At 34.0% G+C, this 18,654-nt stretch overlaps 1 long non-coding RNA gene across 1 annotated transcript in view; it reads left to right on the forward strand.

Moving 5' to 3' along the window:
* The first annotated feature begins 764 nt into the window (after nt 1–764).
* LOC105874658 (uncharacterized) overlaps nt 765–18,654 on the forward strand; it is a 31,240-nt gene continuing 13,350 nt past the window's right edge. The window contains exon 1 of the long non-coding RNA XR_012923314.1: nt 765–1,213. This is a non-coding gene — a long non-coding RNA (uncharacterized LOC105874658). The remainder of the gene's footprint in view (nt 1,214–18,654) is intronic.

Below are 18,654 nucleotides of genomic sequence, written 5' to 3' on the forward strand. Positions count from 1 at the left end.
GAAGCTTCCTTTCATCAGAACAACAACCGCCTCTTCTCTACTCACACTTCTTTATGGAGACCTCCTTTTTTCTGTTTGCTTTTATTTTTAAAAACATCTTTATATCTCAAGAATGTGAAGCCCAGGACAAGGGTTGGTGTAAATTTAGGGGATGCTTAAAAACGGAACACATAAAATCAGGATAAGATTAACTTGACATTTCTCCCTAAAGAATGAAGTCATGAATAGATATCCATTTCAAACACTCCTACTCTTTTAATAATTTTTGTTTTATTGTCCACGTTGTTTCATAACTTGCTGACTTTCTAAATTTCCTCATTAATACATAAAACTCTTACTGAAAACCAACATTGTCTTTTTTCACAAGTTCTTATTATTATTGAATTTCTATAATGGTAGTTTAACTTATAAAACCGAAATTCCTCATGTAATACCTGTGTAACACAGGATCAGATATTTTATAAAAACAACTTAGAGGCTGTGAACCAAATAAATAGAATAAGAAATGATAAAGAGCATAGATCCACCTCAAAATCTGAACACTTGGCAAAGAATTGTGTGTGTGTGTGTGTGTGTGTGCGTTCATCCATGTAAACACAAATTCTGGCACTTCTCTACTTTGAAGATAAACTTTTGAGTGACTTACCAACAGATGAATTGATAGTTCCCATGTTCCTTTCCAGTTATGGCCCAATTCATGGATCATTTGCACCATCCATCTTTATGAATAAATACTTGTATTTCAGAACTCACATGACTAACAGAAATGTAAAGCCCCTTCTTCAATTGTCTCTCACTTAAGTTCTAGGTTTCGCTACCTAGCAACAAGAGTCCTTCAGTCCTACAGAACATGGCAAGTGGCCATCTTATTACTTCCTGCTCTGGCTCCACCATCTCCAGCAAACTTTTTTTCTAATTACTCTTCACTACAAATAAGTCTGTTTTCCTTACCCCCACTTTATATGTCCTTACATACTGTATAATTATTTTAGCCTTCTGTACTTTTTCTCATACTGTTTGTCACAACTGGTTTTTAATGGACCCATTTTAACTGTCATTGTTTTAATGTCTTTATTTAGTTTGCTAGGGCTGCCCTAACCAGGTAACATAAAATGAGTGTCTTAAACTGAGAAATGTATTGCCTCACCATTCTGAAGGCCAGAAGTCCACTCTCATGATGTCCTGGGGGCCACACTTGCTCTGAAGGTGCCAGGTAAGGATCTCTCTCAGCCTTCTCTCACAGTCCTGGTAGTTCCTTGCCATGTGGCAGCATAACTACAGTCTTCACCTGCTGTCCTCCCTGTGTCAAAATGTCTCTCTTTTACAGAGACACCTATTTTTATCAGACAACACGGACTTTAAGCCAAAAACTGTCAGTGTATAAAACTAAGATCATTATATAATAAAGAAAATTCAGATCATCAGGATGATATGTTAAAATTATAAATATATATGTACCCAATGTCAGAGCACCTAAATATTAATACTTGAAGCCAACATTGTCAGATCTGAAGGGAGAACTAGAGAGCAATACAATATAATAGTAGGAGACTCTAACACCTCAGTTTCAATAATGGATATAAATCAAGAGAGAAAATCAATAAGTAAACAGATATGAATAACATTATGGGTCTAATGTACACAACAGACATACATAGACCATGGTGCCCAAGAGTAGTAAAATGCACCCCTTCTCAAGCACACACTGAACATTATCCAGCATAGATCACACGTTACATCATAAAGCAAGTCTTAACAAATTTAAGAAGATTGAACTCATACCAACTGTCTTTTTTTAAACCTATTGCATTGAAAGTAGTGATAACAATAAGGAAAAATGGAAAAAATGACAAATGTCTGGAAATTAAACAATATACTCTTAAACAACTAATGGGTAAAAGATGAAATAAAAATGTAAATTAAATATATCTTAAGACGAATAAAGATAAAAAGAGAACATTCAAAAAATCTATTGGATGCAGCAAAAGCAGCTACTATGGGGCTCTTTGGTAGTGATAAGCCTCTACTATACAAAAGAAAAAAGATCTCAAATAAATAAGTTAACTTTATACCTCAAGAAATCAGAAAAAGAAGAAAAAAATAAGGACATTTGTAGCAGAACAAATAAAATAACAAATGTTATAGCAGAAATGAACAAAATGAAAGAAAAATCAGTGAAACTAAAACTTTATTTTTTGAGAGATTTAAAAAACTTGACAAACCCTGAGGTATACTAAGAAAAAAAGAGAGAAGACTCAAAAACATAAAATCAGAAATGAAAAAGGAGACATTATAACTGTTGCTAGATAAATGAAAAGGCTCCTAAGGGACTAATATGAGCAATTGTATGCCAAAAAATTGGATAACATGAAGAAATGAGTAAATTTCTAAAACACATAACCTACCAAAAGTAAATCATGAAGCAAGAAATCTCTAAACATACCAATAGCAAACAAAAAGATTCAATCGGTAGTCTAAAACCTCATAACCAAGAAATGATCAGAAGGCTTCACTGGTGAATTCTATCAAAATCTTAAGGAATTAATGCCAATACTCCTCATAATTTTCCAAAATATTGAAGACAAGTAATCACTTTCTAATCTTCTTTATAAGGCCAGCATTTTCCTTATACCAAAGCCAGATGAAGACACTAGAAGAAAAGAAATCTACAGGCCAATATCCCTGATAAACCGACATGCAAAAGTCCTCAACAAAATACTAGTAAACCAAATTCCAAAGCACATTAAAAGGAGTATAGACCATGATTTAGTAAAAATAATCTATGAAATGGAAGGATGTTTTATCATATGCAAATCAGTTAATATGTACATCACAATGACATGACCACACAATGAAGGATGAAAATCATATGGTCATCTTAATATCGAAAAAACATTTGACAGGTTTTAACACCCTTTCATGATGAAAACCTTTTCCTTTTAGTTTAACACTTTCCACCCCACAAACTTCTGACCTTGTCCCAATTACTCAGCTAACCCAAAATTCTCCAGGCTCCGCAGAGTAAATACACTAATTTGTGGGATTTGTGCCTCCTTCAAACATCAGGCAGATTATATTTGCTTTTAAAAAAATCAAGCAATTTAAATGAAAGTTCATTAGAGAATATTTTGGGGCATTTAGTGTCGTGCCTTCGAGCAATGAGCAATATCCTGGTGTGGCAAAAAACTTAGGATGTGACTGTTTTGTCTTGGAGGTAGTGGTTTATCTGTTAAGTGATCATGATGACTGGGGAATGAAAACACAGTTGTTCCCTAGGAGCCTACGTCTTCCAAGCGAAATATTGGAACTGATGGAGTTCAACCACACTTCATTTTCCCATCACCCATTTATTAGCAACTGGGTGATGGTCTCCTGGGAAATGCTTCAAGAGAAAATCCATTGGATTTCTGGAATACTTAAGAAAGCTATGTGTCGCTGTGCTGTATTGAACCCTGAGGTGAGTTCGGGATGCTGGGCGGCTTGCCTGAGGTCTCCTGTTTGAGCGCCAACTGGCTTCTACCTCGACTGTCTCCAGGTTGGGAATCCTATGGCATTTTCCTCTCCTCTGGAAGCCGGATAGCAGTCTTTCGAAAACTGCCTGCGTTTGAGTCCTAATACTACCACTCAGTAGCTCTGCAACTGTGGTGGAGACTATCTGTGCCTCAGTTTCCTCATCTGTAAAATGAGGGTAGTGTCTACCACACACATACAGTCCGCTGAAGGAAAAGCATAGTTAAATCGTGTCAGGCACCTAGAACAGTGCCCCTCATGCTGTCAGGGGTCAGTAGGAAATTACTGAAATTAGCTGAAATACTTTCCCTCCTTTATTATGTTTATTGTTTTTCCTAACCTACTTGTTCCAGCAATAATTTGAGGTCGTTTCCAATAATGTCAGAGACATGATGGACTAAGAAAAAATTGAAACACTACAAAGGCGAGGTGATTGTTTTTCAGTGAACGAGCCTAGGAAGAGCTCATAGGGTTTTGACTAGAAGCATTACCAGGAGACAACAATTGGGTGGAGACAGGCATGGGAGAAGGCACAGGACACTCACTTATGCCCCAGCTATTTATATAATGACTAGTTTATTAAATTTCCTATTCCTTTTAACACTTCCTATAAAAATGGTGGCTTTTGTTAGATCTCCTAAATAATTCGTCTTCTAAAAATCCTTTAAGTGGGTGGGAGGGGAATACCTTGAATACAGGCTGAGAAATTCACAAGATCATGGAAGAAACAAGAGCCTTTCTTTCTCTTTAGTCTTTTAGTATTTTGAGTAAATATGGGGCCACATGTGTTTATGACAGGTATAAACAACTATTTGAAGTAAAGTTAATGATTATAATTTTTCCCTGTCCTCTTATTGTTTCTTTTTGGCTCTTGGTCAAAGAACTATGGCTTAGAAGTTATTGCTTTTGGCTGCTTCAAGTATGAGCACTTGGTAACAATTTCTATTAACTGAATCCTGAAGCTATAGGAGGTTCTTGGGTTTCAATTTACCATATACATTCACATTAAATAATATAGACACATTAATAGATATTTAAATGCCCATTTCTAGCTTATTATCACTATTTTATTTTAGGTGGTTAGTTTTGAATCACATTAAGCGTTGGTTTTATAGGAAAAGGAAACTAGAGATATCTTAATCAGTTTTATTTTAATATCTAATTTTATTAATACGAAAACTAAACATGCGTTTGTAATTTTATTATGTGTTTACAATTCTTTCATCTAATGCTATGTGTTCATCTAAAACCTACAACTTCTTGTCTGTCTTGGAAATTCGAAATTGTCAAAAGGGAAGAAGGTTTTCAGCCACAAGATGTCATTGTTTATCTTTTCTTTAGTGAAGTAACAGTGACAGATTTGGTTTTTCTCAAGGATCTTAGAAGTTGAAGCAGAATCTGTTTTTCTGACAATAACTGAGGTTATTTTCTTATTTCCTCTCATTCCATCATATGATATAATTTCCAAAATCGTTAGCCAATTCTGGGTTTAATGAGCACAAGTGATTTATCAGTGTCTGGTATTTTAGTTATCCTAGGAAATTTCAAAGTATCTGAATTAGGCCAATCTTGACTTAAACTAAAAGTAAGAAAGATTGGAGGTTTTGTGAAAATCCTAAAATCAGCTTATCTTCAATTAACAAAAAGAACATCAATAATTAAATATATTTGTATAATTGTATATAAATAATAATATCATGGAAAAAGTTTTATACCACATCTCCCAAGTGTTACATTTATTAACTATGTCCAAATTAGATATTTTCAAACTATATAACACACAGAAGTAGTGTTATGGGTTGAATTGTGTCCCACCAAATTTTATGTTGAAGTCCTAACTACTTGTAGCTTGAAATGTGACCTTATTTAGACATAGGGTTTTTGCAGGTGCAATTAGTTAAGATGAGGTCATGCTGGACATACTCCAATCGAACAGGCTGATGTCGTTATATAAAGGGGGAAATTTTGACACAGATGCACACACACACAGGATGAATGCTATGTGTAGATGAAAGTAAGGAACCACACCTCTCACCTCTCACAAATATCAGCTCACGGTGGATAACAGACTTAAACCTAAGGCATGAAATTATAAGAATTCTAGAAGAAAAGGTTGGAAATACTCTCATAGACATTGGCCTAGGGAAAGAATTTATGAAGAAGACCCCAAAGACAATCACAGCAACAACAAAAAAATAAATAAACAGGTCCTGATCAAATTAAAAAGCTTCTGCATAGCCAGGGAAAACTATCATGAGACCAAACAGACAACCTAAAGATTGGGAGAAAATATTCGCCTGTTACACATCTGATAAAGGGCTGATAACTAGAATCCATACAGAACTCAGGAAAATCAGTGAGTCGACCCTCTTTTCATTATAGTATGACTTTTTCTATCTCAATAAGATTTTTCTATTTAAATTCTATTTTGTTCTGAAATAAATTTTATTTCTTTTAGTTACAATTTGCATGGAAAATCTTTGTCAATTTCCTTCCTTTTAGTCCATATGTTTCCTTAAAGTGAATTTGAGTCTCTTATCCTCAGCAAATTGTTGGATACTTCTTTTTATCTGTTCAGCCACTCTATGTCTTTCCATTGGGGAATTTAACATCCTTATGTTAAAATAATTACTAATTGGTAAGAACTTACTCTTGTCAGTTTGTTAACTGTTTTGTAGTTCTATTGTTCATTACTTCCTCTATTGCTGTCTTCTTTTGTGATTTAACAATTTTATGTTGTGGTATACTTTGATTCTGTTCTCTTTATCTTCTATGTGTCTTCTAGAGATTCTTTCCTTGTGGTTACCGTGAGAGTTACAGAAAACATCTTATAATTATAAAAGTCTACTTTAAACTGATAACAACTTTGCTTCAACCATTAGAAAACTTTACACTTTTACCCCCCCTTCTACATTTTAAGTTCTTGACATTACAATTTCATCATTTTGTGTTATGTATCCATTAAAAATTATTATATTTAGAGTTATATATAACATTTTTATTTTGTAACTTTTATACTAGAATTAAAAATAATCTACACACCACCATTACAGTATTAGAGTACTCTGAATTTGATTATATACTTACTTTTATCAGTATGTTTTATACTTTCCTGTTTTCATCTTATTAATTAGCATTCTTTTGTTTCAAATATTAAGAATTTCTTTTAGCATTTTTTGTAAAGCAGGTCTAGTGGTGATAGACTCCCTCAAGTTTAGTTTGTTTGAAAAGTGTTTATCTCTACTTCAATTTTGAAAGTCAGATTTGCTGTATGTAGTATTCTTGGTTTGCAGGTTTCCTTTTTTTCTTAGTGCTTTTATTCCATTATCTCACTTTGTTCTGCTCTGCAAGGTTTTTGTGGAGAAATCAGCTGATAAAATTATGAGCTTTGTTTGGCAATAAGTCAATTTTCTCTTGCTATTTTCAGAATTTTCTTTTTGTCTTTGACATTTGTTAATTTATTTATAATATATCTTGGTGTAATTAATATAATAATATAATATGTCTTGGTCAATTCTACTTAGAAACCTCAGAGATTCATATATCTGGATGTCCAAATCCCTCCCAAGATTTGGGATGTTTTGAGCCATTATTTCTTTAAGTTTTCTCCCTCTCTTCTTTTTAAATGTTCATAATGTGTATATTTGTTCACTTGATGTGTCTCATAAGCTTTCCTTTTCATTCTTTTGTCACTTTTTCTCCTCTGACTGCATAATTTTATATAACCTGTCTTTCAAATTACAGATTCTTTCTTCTACTTGGTTGAATCTGCTGTTGAATCTCTCTTGCATGTTTTCATTCCATTCATTGAATTCTTCAACTCCAGATTTTCTATTTGGTTCTTTTTCATGATTTTTATCTTTTCTTGAACTTCTTATTTTTTTCATATATTATTTTCCTTATATCTGGGAATTGTCAATCTATGTTTTCTTGTAGCTCATTGAGCTTCCTTAAAATAATTATATTGAATAATTATTTCTTTAGGCAATTTATAAATTTCCATTTTGGAGGGATCATTACTAGAGTTTTATGATTCTTGTAATATTTTGCTGATATCTATATCATTGAAGAAGCAAACATCTCTTCTAGTCTTTACAGGATGTTTTCAGCAGGTGTAGACCTTATCTTCCTTGGTCCCTGGAAAGATGGGACTCCCTCTGGATGGCAGCAGGGTGGCACTGGAGCCAGGTCATTTGGCTGCATCTAGGTCCACTCTTGACAGATCTTTTATTGGTGGTGCAGGTGGTCACGGTTCCTGGTTAATGACCAGGAGAAGAGGACTACCTCTAGGAACACAGTTGAGTAGGGCTGGTGACAGATCATGGAACTACTGCATGTTCTGCATCCAACTCTGCAGATGTTGGGCTGGTTGTTAGGGCCAGAGATGGGTGTGACTACTACTGGATTCTTGAGCAGACTTTTACTGGGTCCCTGGGAAAGACCCTGGGTGGGCAGAACTTCCTCCAGAAGTGTGGTAGAGGGGCTGAAGCTGGACGTCAGGGCTGCTTCAGGGTCTGCATTTGGGTCCAAGTTTAGTGGGCCTATTCCCGGCATGCCATCAGGCTTATCACCTGCTGGTTCCATGGGTAGGGAGGACTGCTTTTGGAGCTGAGCAGAGCAAGGCTGGAACCAGGTCACATGGCTGATTCAGGGTCCACAACTAGGACCAAGATCAATACATCTGATACTGGGGGAACAGACTGTCACTGCTGAGTACCTGTTTTGGCTGGACTGATTGTGTTCCAGAGTAGAGCAGGGCTGGAACTGGGTCACTGGGCTACTTTAGGATCTGCAATCAGGTCTGAAGTTGGTTGACTTGTTACCAGGAGCATGAAAATTGTTCAACTGTAGTTATTCCCACTTGCCCTATGTTGTTCAACTTCAATGACAAAACCAAAAGTGTTCATAAGGTAGTTTTCAACTCATGTGATTTTCAGTTTTGCTAGAAAAGCAAGAAAACCCAAGTGCAAGGACACTTTTAAAAACCTCTAGTGAAATGCTGATTCAAGGGAGAATAAAATACTTTGAGCAACAGAGAATTTGAGCAAAAAAAAAAAATACTTTGAGTGATATAATTTCATTGTATAAATATAAGTGATGCCGTGGTAACAAACAAATCCAAAATATCAGGGGCTTGAAACAACAAAAGTTTGTCTCTTCCTTGTGGTATATCCATCCTGGCATATTGGGCTGTACTCATCCTTGTAATTTAAGAACCCATCTTGACTGTTGCCAGTCATGCCAGAAAGAAGGAAGATCTCTGGGGCTCTTGTATTGGCGATTAAGTTCTCAGCCTGGAATGGCATTCATTATTTCTTCCTTAACTCATGGGCCAGAAGAAATCCTGTGCTCTCATCCAGCCACAAGGGGATCAGAAGTGCAAACTTACTGTGTGCTAAACATTTTTAGAGATAAACTCTAGTGAGTACCACAATTAGGCAAATACTGATGGTAAATATCTTGTATAACGGTATATCTTTTAAATACTGCTGTTTTAGTTATGGAGGCGGAGGGATTCAGCCCTGACGTTGGTGGAATGTGGAATGAAGAAGGGATGTGGACCCCTTTGAAATTAAAATTGCTTGCATATAATCATGAGTATTGCCATGGCACCCAATATTCATATCTATAAAACTAATTGGTCTCCTATTGTTTGCTCAATAATTAAAGTGAAGAACTCCGCTGGTGGATGTATCTATTCAGATTCACATGCATGTATTCACATTCATATACATAAAGTAGAGCTCTGCTTTTGTATTACCCACAATAATATATTTTACGGTTTCTCTGATATTTTATAATTCACACAGTAGGGAACAGAAGCTTTAAGTCTATTTGAGGAAATAACTGTTTCCTAGAAACAGTAACTCAGGGTTGATCTCACTATACGTCAGCTTGTTTTTCTCTGGAATTATGTTTGTTTACCTGAGAATGAATCAATGAATAAGTAAACAAATGACTGCTTCAAGGCCATACAAAGCCACTGATCGACCTATTTGAAAGTGTTCCCACGTATGTGAAAATCCATTAACAACTGCATATTGCATCTCCTCATGAGAAGACTTATGTGTAAGAATGTGAATGCACCACTCTAGAAACTTTAGTGGTATATATGGCATTTGTGTATAAAGTTGAATCTATGAGACCTGCCTGTCTTCCTGTGGACACTATGCAAGAGAGTTTTGCTCCTCATTGGACTCATTCTCTAAAATGTTCTATAACTCAGTGTAACAAGATGACATTGCAAATAAAATATTACGCTAATCCCCTGGTGACCTTCTGTGTACATGAACCAGTAGAGTCAGTAATACTGAAGTTACTATGCAATGACTTTAATTCAGTTTTGGTTATGTTTTCTCTTCCAAAATGAAGATACATTTATTAAATACTTAATCTAAATGAATACACTCAATATTTTATAAATGTTTTCAAAACATTCTGCCATATGAATACCTCCTTTCAATCTTACTCTGCCTGTCTATAAGGGTTTGGAACTCGACAATGCATATCTGTAGCATACACTGCTGGCTATTCACATACTGACACTGGGTTCTGCTTGGGGCTCATAGTTAGACTACATATCCCAGCCACCCATGCAGTCAGGTGTGGCCATGGCACTGAGTTCAGCTGGGGAGTGTGAACAAAAGTGATGGGTAACCCTTCCAGGCCTGGTTCAAAGGAAACTTCATGTTATTTTCTCTCTTCCTGTTGAGTAGGATAAAGATGGCCTCTGTTACGTGTTGGAGGTGGCAAAGTCTTTGTTAGTTGGCCTGTGGAATGACCACATGGAGGTAGTAGACTCAGCCTACTCAAAATACCTTTTCAACAGTGTTCATGTCAACATGAGATAAACTTCTGTGTATTTGAGATGATTTTCCATGTATTTATTATGCTGTCTTACTATAGCTGATATACTACTATCAGAATTTGTAATTTAAGGTGAGACAAAAGGAGAAAGTAGAACAAAAAGGGAGACAATAGCCAGGAATGAGGCCCAAATTTCACATTATCATAATTTCTATACTTATTGAGAGAAGGCTGCAAATTTGCTTCTAAGATGACTAGCAATACATAAGATTAAGAAAGCTTGACTTCTAACAAAATCAAAATATATCAAAAGGCAAGCAATTTCACAGGATTACCTATGATGACTTTGCTACTAACACTATGCAGGAAATTCTCTTACCATCTAACCTAGAGAAGTAGTTAATAAAAACATTTCCCACACCCTTTTGGACAATACTCTTACAGTGTTTCAGGGCTGTTTTAATAATCTCCAATATATGCTGATGTTATTACACCAGAGCTCAGCGCAGTAAAAACAATTTAGAGGAAGTAAAAATAGTTTAAATATTCATCTCTCTGTTGTTCTAGTTTGATAGGGAGGCAGATGTGATAATACGTGGAACAGTAGAATATTCTCTGTAAATTAGCTGCTGCAGCTATTCTGTGAATGCCAACTGAACTCACAGGCGTATGTTATGTCAGACATGTCAGCAGGGCTACTGTCCTTCTATGAAAACTGAGAATCCCTGGGTGCCAGCAGGCCTTCCCTTATCCTCAAAAACTGCTACAGGAAGAGCACGTTTGATGTTTTAAGATATTTCGTTTTTATTATTATTATTATCATTATTATTTATTTTAGCATATTATGGGGGGTGCAAGTGTTAAGGTTACATATATTTTCCATTTGTTTTTATTATTGTAAAATTATCTTCCCAACACATTTCTGGTATAAATACATTCCACATAATCTCACCATGAAATTTCTTGTGTTCATACAATTCCTCATAATAAATAATGCACAGACAATTGAGATATTTAAATATAAATATAATATTGAAAATTCTCTGATTTTGTTTATGTTTCTTATAGTCCTAAATAATGAAAGGGAAAACATTTGTATTTAAATTACCTCTATAGGTTGATATTAATAAAATCCCATGAATTTTGGACATTGAGGTTGGGGGAAATAAAACTACATCGGAGGAATGTATATGGAGTCTATATTAAGCAAATTATGTAGGTACATTTAGTTCAGAATATACAGATGAAAAACTCTTTTTTTTTCCTCCATCGCTTAGTTGCTAAGGAAACTGGTTTAACATTATTTATTTATTTTTCTCCTTTATCTCACTTATTTTGACATTCTACAATACGTTATCATTACCAATTCTTTGTATTTTATGAAGATTGCCTACCCTTCTATTACACAAAATATTAGTTTACTCCGGTCATTTATTTACATGTTTAATGATGACAGGGTATATATATATATATATATATATATATATATACACATGTGCATTGAAATAAGCATTTGCATCATGACAATTTCTGGTTGTTTGTTTGGTTTTTTTTCTTTTGATGTTGAACAATTTCAGATGCTTTTAAAGGGCACAGAGCTCTAGCTCTGCTCGTGACTGCTATATCAGACTCATCCCTCTCAGGATGTGACAGGTCATCAGTGAGTTTGGTGTGCTGGAATGATTCACTCTGCAGATTTGTTACTGTGTGTCCCACAAACCTGGAGTACTAATGGTGCTAGAAACAATGTGCTGTGATTGTCCAAACCCCAGAAAGACAAGGTGTGATTTGGAGACTGGTAACATGCTGAAATTATACATTCACATATTTATATCCAATATCAACACTGGAAAGATGGACTTTTGTATAAAATTTAAAATAATTAAAATTAAAAATATGATATCTTACATATTACTAAATGATTAAAGGATTTCTTTTTTTAACTCAGGTTGGTGGTCTTCACTTAAGATGATACCTTTCACGTTTGAACTTTCCATTTGATATATCATACTTATATGTTCTAATCTGTTTTCATAAGAATAGAATATTAAGCAAGAGTTTTAGCTGTTAGAGAAAATTTTACTGTGATGGTTTGTACCTCTCCCTTGTCAAAATCAGTTGACTAATTTTGTGTGGGTCTATTTTTGGGCTTTCCATTCTCTTCCATTGATCTTTTGTCTATTTTTTTGCATATACCACACTGTTTTGATCACTGTAGTTTTATAAATCTTGAAATCAGGTAGTATTAGTCCCTAGGCTTTGTTATTCTTTTTCAATATTATGTTGGCTTTTCTGGGTCCTTTGCCATTCCATATAAACTTTAGAATCAGTTTGTTGATATTTACAAAGTAATTTTCTTGAATATTGACTTGGATTGCATCGAATCTATATATCAAGTTCAGGAAAACTGACATCTTAACAATATTGAGTCTTCCTATTCATAAACAGGGAATATCTCTTCATTTCTTAAATTCTCTGTTGTTCTTAATTTCAAATTCCAGTTGTTCATTGCTGATATGTAGGAAAGCCATAGATGTTATATATAAACCATGTGTTCTACAATGTTGCTATAAAACTAATAAGTTTTATATAACTACTAATAAGTAGTTTTTACTACTAATAAAGTTTTTACTAGTAATAAGACATACTAAGAGTAGGTCTTATTTTTTTGTTGATTTTGTAACGGTAGCAAATTGCTATACAAACACTGTTATTATTTGTATTATTTTTAAATAAGGATTTAAAAAATATACCAATCTTCCAGGTTTTTAATGAATATAAAAGGAGACTATATGAAATTAGATCAATATTTATTTAATATATATTGTATCTAAGACATTGTGCTGTGTTGTTTGACAACAAAAATGTTTAAAGTGTTTTCAACACAGCAGAAAAAAGGAAACATACTGATTGAGCTATCGCTGCGTAACAACCCATCTGAAACCTTAGTGACTTAAAACAACAATGACTCATTGTTTTGCTGTATTTTGTGAACTCTTTTGCCCCTTGTGGTAGGCAGGTGGAGAATCAGCTGTGCTGAAAGGTACAAGAACAGCTCTCTCATGTACCTGGGGCTTGGTGGTAACTTGATGGCAACGGTAGCACTTACGGCAGTTTAGATGTGGGAGACACTGAAGGAAGCAATATGGGAATCTGGAACTTTAGGTGGTGTTGGGAGATAGTGCATTATATACTCTCTCATTTTCTATCACTGAAATTATTTTTGTACTCGATACCCCATACACCCAGAGAGAAGTAGTAATAACTGGAGACGCTGAAGTCCAGAGGGCTGTATCTTAGAAATCCAGAGACCCCTGGAGGAATGGGCCATGGAAACTTGCTGTGCACATCGGCGGGTGTACAGCACACCTGTCTCCAGAAGCCCAAGGCATTCCTCCTCACTGTCACTAAAAAGACACAGACTTTACAGAGGGCATGAAAAGCATAACTGGGAGTTAAAATTTACAGTAAGAGTATTGTTAAGATTCACACACACATACAAACTTGAAAGAGAAGCACCAAACTCATTAATTTGTTATAACCAAAGAATATTGTTGATAAAACAAACAGGAAAAGATATCACAGTACAATTGTTGCATTTATTGAAAGTTCAGAGAAACAATTGAATCCATATTTTACATCCCTATGAGTCCATAGTGAGTTAGCAAAATAAGCTAGAGAGATTTGAATATGTTAGGGTGATCATATAGTGGATAATCATGGAACATAATGTTTCTTTTCTATCTATGGCAAGGAGATCATTTCTGGGCTGTGTGACTGTAAATTAACCCAGCATGGCAGTTTCTAGGTTATGACAGGATGTCATTAAGGATTCAGACTTTATACTTTGTATGGGAAACTTAATTTCTTTTGGTAAAGCAAGCAGGACCCTCAAAAGTCCTCTGTGTGTGTGTATGGGTGTGCAGATGTGTGTATATATATATATATTTTAATTCAGAAATATGAATAACTATCCTTAGCACATTTATAAATTCTTCTTAAAGGATCCTCTTCCATTTTATTAAAGGAAAATGTCAATCTCAAAAACACCGTATTAGTTAGGATTTAAATTCGCTAATGTAACAAAGACCCAATAACAAGACAGATGTTGAGGGGGAAGACAGAAAAGTGAAAGAGGATAAGAAAAACATCATACATCATTTCCCCTCTCAAGGGTAGTCACTGCTATCATTCTAGTGCATTTTCTGGTATTCATTTTTGTATATAAGCATGTTTATCTATTAACTATAAGTAATAAACTTTATACCTTTTACATAAAATTATTATAATGTATATACAATTTCATATCATACTTTTTCAATAAATCTTGAGTATATGTATGGCATTTACATTTTTAGTAAAATTATTAATAGTTTTAAAATATATATAATATTTCTTTTTTCATATACTAGAATTTGCTGGGCATTTTTCTTGCTGTTGGACATTAAAACTCTTCCAATTTTTCTCTATTATAACTAGTAGCACAATTAATATTTTGATCCATAAGTCATCATTTAAATTTGGGATTATTTAGGAGGACAGCTTGCTGGAAGTAGAGTTATTGGTGTGAAGAATTGTACGTCTCATGATTTCCATTGCCTGTTTGCTGTTCTGAACGTTTATAGCAGTTTACATACCCACCAATGCCTACCGTGCTATATTTTTCACAAACCACCAGTTTTGTACTATTTTAAGAATGTATTGCTTGAAAGCTGTAAGTGGTTTCTTTAATCCTTGGCTATTTTCCATATTTTAATCCTGCATGAGCCAAGTAGGAAATTTATATTTCTTTAGAAAATGGTATAATTGTAGATAATCCTTTTACTTTTAACTATCCCTGAATTTGTTCCCATTACTTGTTTTTATTAAGATGGGCTAACAACTTAAGTATTAAGAAATAAAGCTTAAACTGTAAGAAAATAAAGTGAATATTTCTCTGACAACTGGATGAATAAGGAAATTATAACTATTCATGAACCTGAATAAAATAAACCACAAAGAAAAGTTCACACACACAATTTAAAAAATTAAAAATTAACTATGAAACATAATGACTGGGGAAATGTATGTCACTAAGTAAGCAATCAATAAGGTGTGTATGTATACACATCCTAGTGTAGACCCCAATGCTAGGATGCATTCAGCATCCTATTTGTTAGCATTTTCTTGTTTTCTTACATCTACTTTTATTTTTATTTTTTCTTTCTACTTTTCTATTTAATCTTTCATCTAATATGACATGTTATAAATATAATTCCCTTTTAAGTTGGGTAGAATGTTTATCATCAATTTTTATACTTATCACCAGTTTTATACTCAATATTTTTCTTAAGATTTTAGTGCCAGCTATCGCTTGTCTGAATGATAACAAGAATAAATGAGGAGCAAATGCAAATTAGTAGACAACCTAGAAAAAAAAGTTAATTTTTCTGTGAGGCTGTTTTTAAGATACATGCTTATCATTATGATTGCATAGTAAAATATATATATATATATATAAAATCATTTAAGTTACTAAAAATTTTTAATATATTATAGAATTAGATATCATAATATTTTCTCATATTTCTCAAGAGTAATCTGATATGGAGGTGTTTTGACCTACATAAACCATTTTGAAAACTCAATATTAAGCTTATAAGATATAGCTAATATTTGGCATTGGTTTTCAAAGATAATGTATTATTACTGTAATATGATGAGCTATGAGTTTTTGACAGATTCAGTTATACTGAATGTCTGGCTGTTCAATACTAGACAAGTAAAGAAAAAAATTTGAGCACTTATGAATCTTTTAAAATTACTATTACTTTTTTTCTGGCTGAGAAGAGTATATTGAGTAATTCTGTTGCCAAAATCTCAAGGGCTATTTAAAGTTATTTAACATTTTCAATTCTATAATGGAGGATCAAATTACAGCTCTAGTATTTTACTATACTTATCTTTCTAGCATACTAAATTTTTAGGATGCTAATGAAAATTTAACGTGTTAAATGAGAAGTACTTGGGTTATAATACAACTGACTTTTAAATAACACAGTGATATAGTTGAGAGATAGTTTGGAAATATTCTCGTTCAACTCTAGGACAAAAGGTTTAGGGGCTGTGGGTACCCAGTCAGTTCTTCCATCCCAAGGGAACCTGGGACGAAATGATGATCAAATCATTCAGTAAACATGCTTCCTGAGGCTACTTTTTGGTGGAAAGATAATGAACAATTCTTACCTACAGAATGCCTATAGCAGGTCTACATGGTCTGGGTTACTTATGGCAAACAAACAAGGAATATATGAGTTTAAGAGGTATGATCCACTGGAAAATATCATTGATATGACATTATATAACTATAAGAGTACGAAATAGAGATGTTTCCAGATTAAAAGAGCTTTCATTGCGTAAGCGATATCTTGCATGGCTCACTTAGAGGCCCCACGTTTTGAATCTCTATTATCACATCAAGGAAAAGACCCAGGCACTTGTCGTAGCAACCCCAGAGGTTTCCATGTTTGCCTGTCTCACGGCCACTAGTGTCCACTGAATTGTTAGTGTAAAAAATGGAACTGGGAAGAGATATGATTCAAGTAAGTCTGATTTTTAAAATCCTACCTTCTGTGTCATTTTATACCCTTTATTCACAATTCAAAATAGAGGCCCACAGAGATTAAGTAACTTTCCCAGGGGTACTCTAGCTTCTCAACTCTGAAACTCATTAATGGTGTGATTCTGAATACATTACGTACTCTCTCCATGCCTTGGTCTCCTCACCTGTTACCTGATTATAACAGTATAATATATACCTCCTAGATTATTGTGCAGATTAAATGAGCTAAGTTATGTTAATGTATGTAGAATTATTTCTTGAAACTCTAGTAAGAAAAGTGTATTTGTTTTATGAGTGTTGTCCAGCATATTAGAATTATATAGTTTGGGACTTAAATTTTGGGTTCCTGGCCCAGCACTGTCTTTATAGTCTAGGTTTCATGAATGTATACTGAAGGAGAAAATGTTAATGAAACAAATATTTTAAAACATTTCCTTAATTTTGAAAAGCAAAAAATTCTTAGACTTATCTCCTTCTAGACTACACAAGAAATGCTTTCTAAGGTCAAGTTATTAGAACAAAGAAAAGGGATTAGTAGATTCTACAATTTGAATGGAACTCGTCGCTTAACTGTGTTCAAATTCACTTTTGCTTCTGAACAAGTGCAATGAATATTTAACAATTGCGATGGAGAGACATCTCTGTTATAGCTGTTTTGTAACGTTAGGAATTTATGTTATGTGGGTGATATGTTTTGGGAGTGTCCTATGTCTATGTATTAAGCTTTGGTTGCTAATTACATGACAGATGTTCTGCTAAATGTGTTCAGATAAAGTCATCTCACTCAATAACCATGGAAACTCTATGGGATAGATATTGTGACTGTCCTTATTGTGCAGATGAGGCAACCGGGCAAGAAATGTTTAGTAAGTGGTTTCACTCCTTGTGCCTAACTAGTGGTTTGACTGCTATGCAAACACCAACAGTCTTAATGTGGTCCAGTCTCATAACTCCTCAATGTGCCATGTTGGGCAAGTGACTTCCTCTCTGAGACTCGGCTTTCTCTTAGTAAAATAGTATAAAAATGAGATAATGTATTTAAAGCCCTTAACAGAATGCCTGACAAATAATCATAGACTAATAAATTAATAAACCAACAGGTTATGATATAGACATCAGTTACAAAGTTAGGATTCAATCCCCATCTATTGAAGATCATTGTGGTTTACAGAATTTAAATGAACACTTACAAATATGGTGATTATTTGGCTAATTATTTGTTCATTTTAATTGAAAAATATTCTGTTTTAACTCTGGTTCAACATAGTGCTTAAAAACAGAACTCCTGCCATCACAATGTCAATGATTTGCCTTTTCTCCCAAGAACTGAGTGGTGGGGTTGGGGAGGCATAGAACAGACAAAAGAGGAAATGGACAAAGCGGGCAGACACATGTTAAAAAATTCTCTAGCTCCATTCATTTCCATTTCATTTTAAAATAAAAGATAATTTTATTGAAAATGATAATAATGTACTCTTATCAAATATGTCATTTTAATATTTTACATGTATCTTTTTTCATAAATTAGATGATTTATTAACAAAAGACAACTTTCCAGGATATTAGGGGTTGTATGAGGAATTTGTATTTCATTGTGAGGTAGATTTGGGGGAGAAGGTGAAGTTTGATGAAGTCAATAATCTTAAACAAATTTAATTTATAAAACATGAATAATTTTTTTACCAGAATAAGCAACTTTGAATACCTAAGAGTGTCTTATTTTGCCTAAGGATGTG

The sequence above is a fragment of the Microcebus murinus genome, chromosome 15 (genome assembly GCF_040939455.1).
Source record: "Microcebus murinus isolate Inina chromosome 15, M.murinus_Inina_mat1.0, whole genome shotgun sequence".
NCBI lineage: Eukaryota > Metazoa > Chordata > Mammalia > Primates > Cheirogaleidae > Microcebus > Microcebus murinus.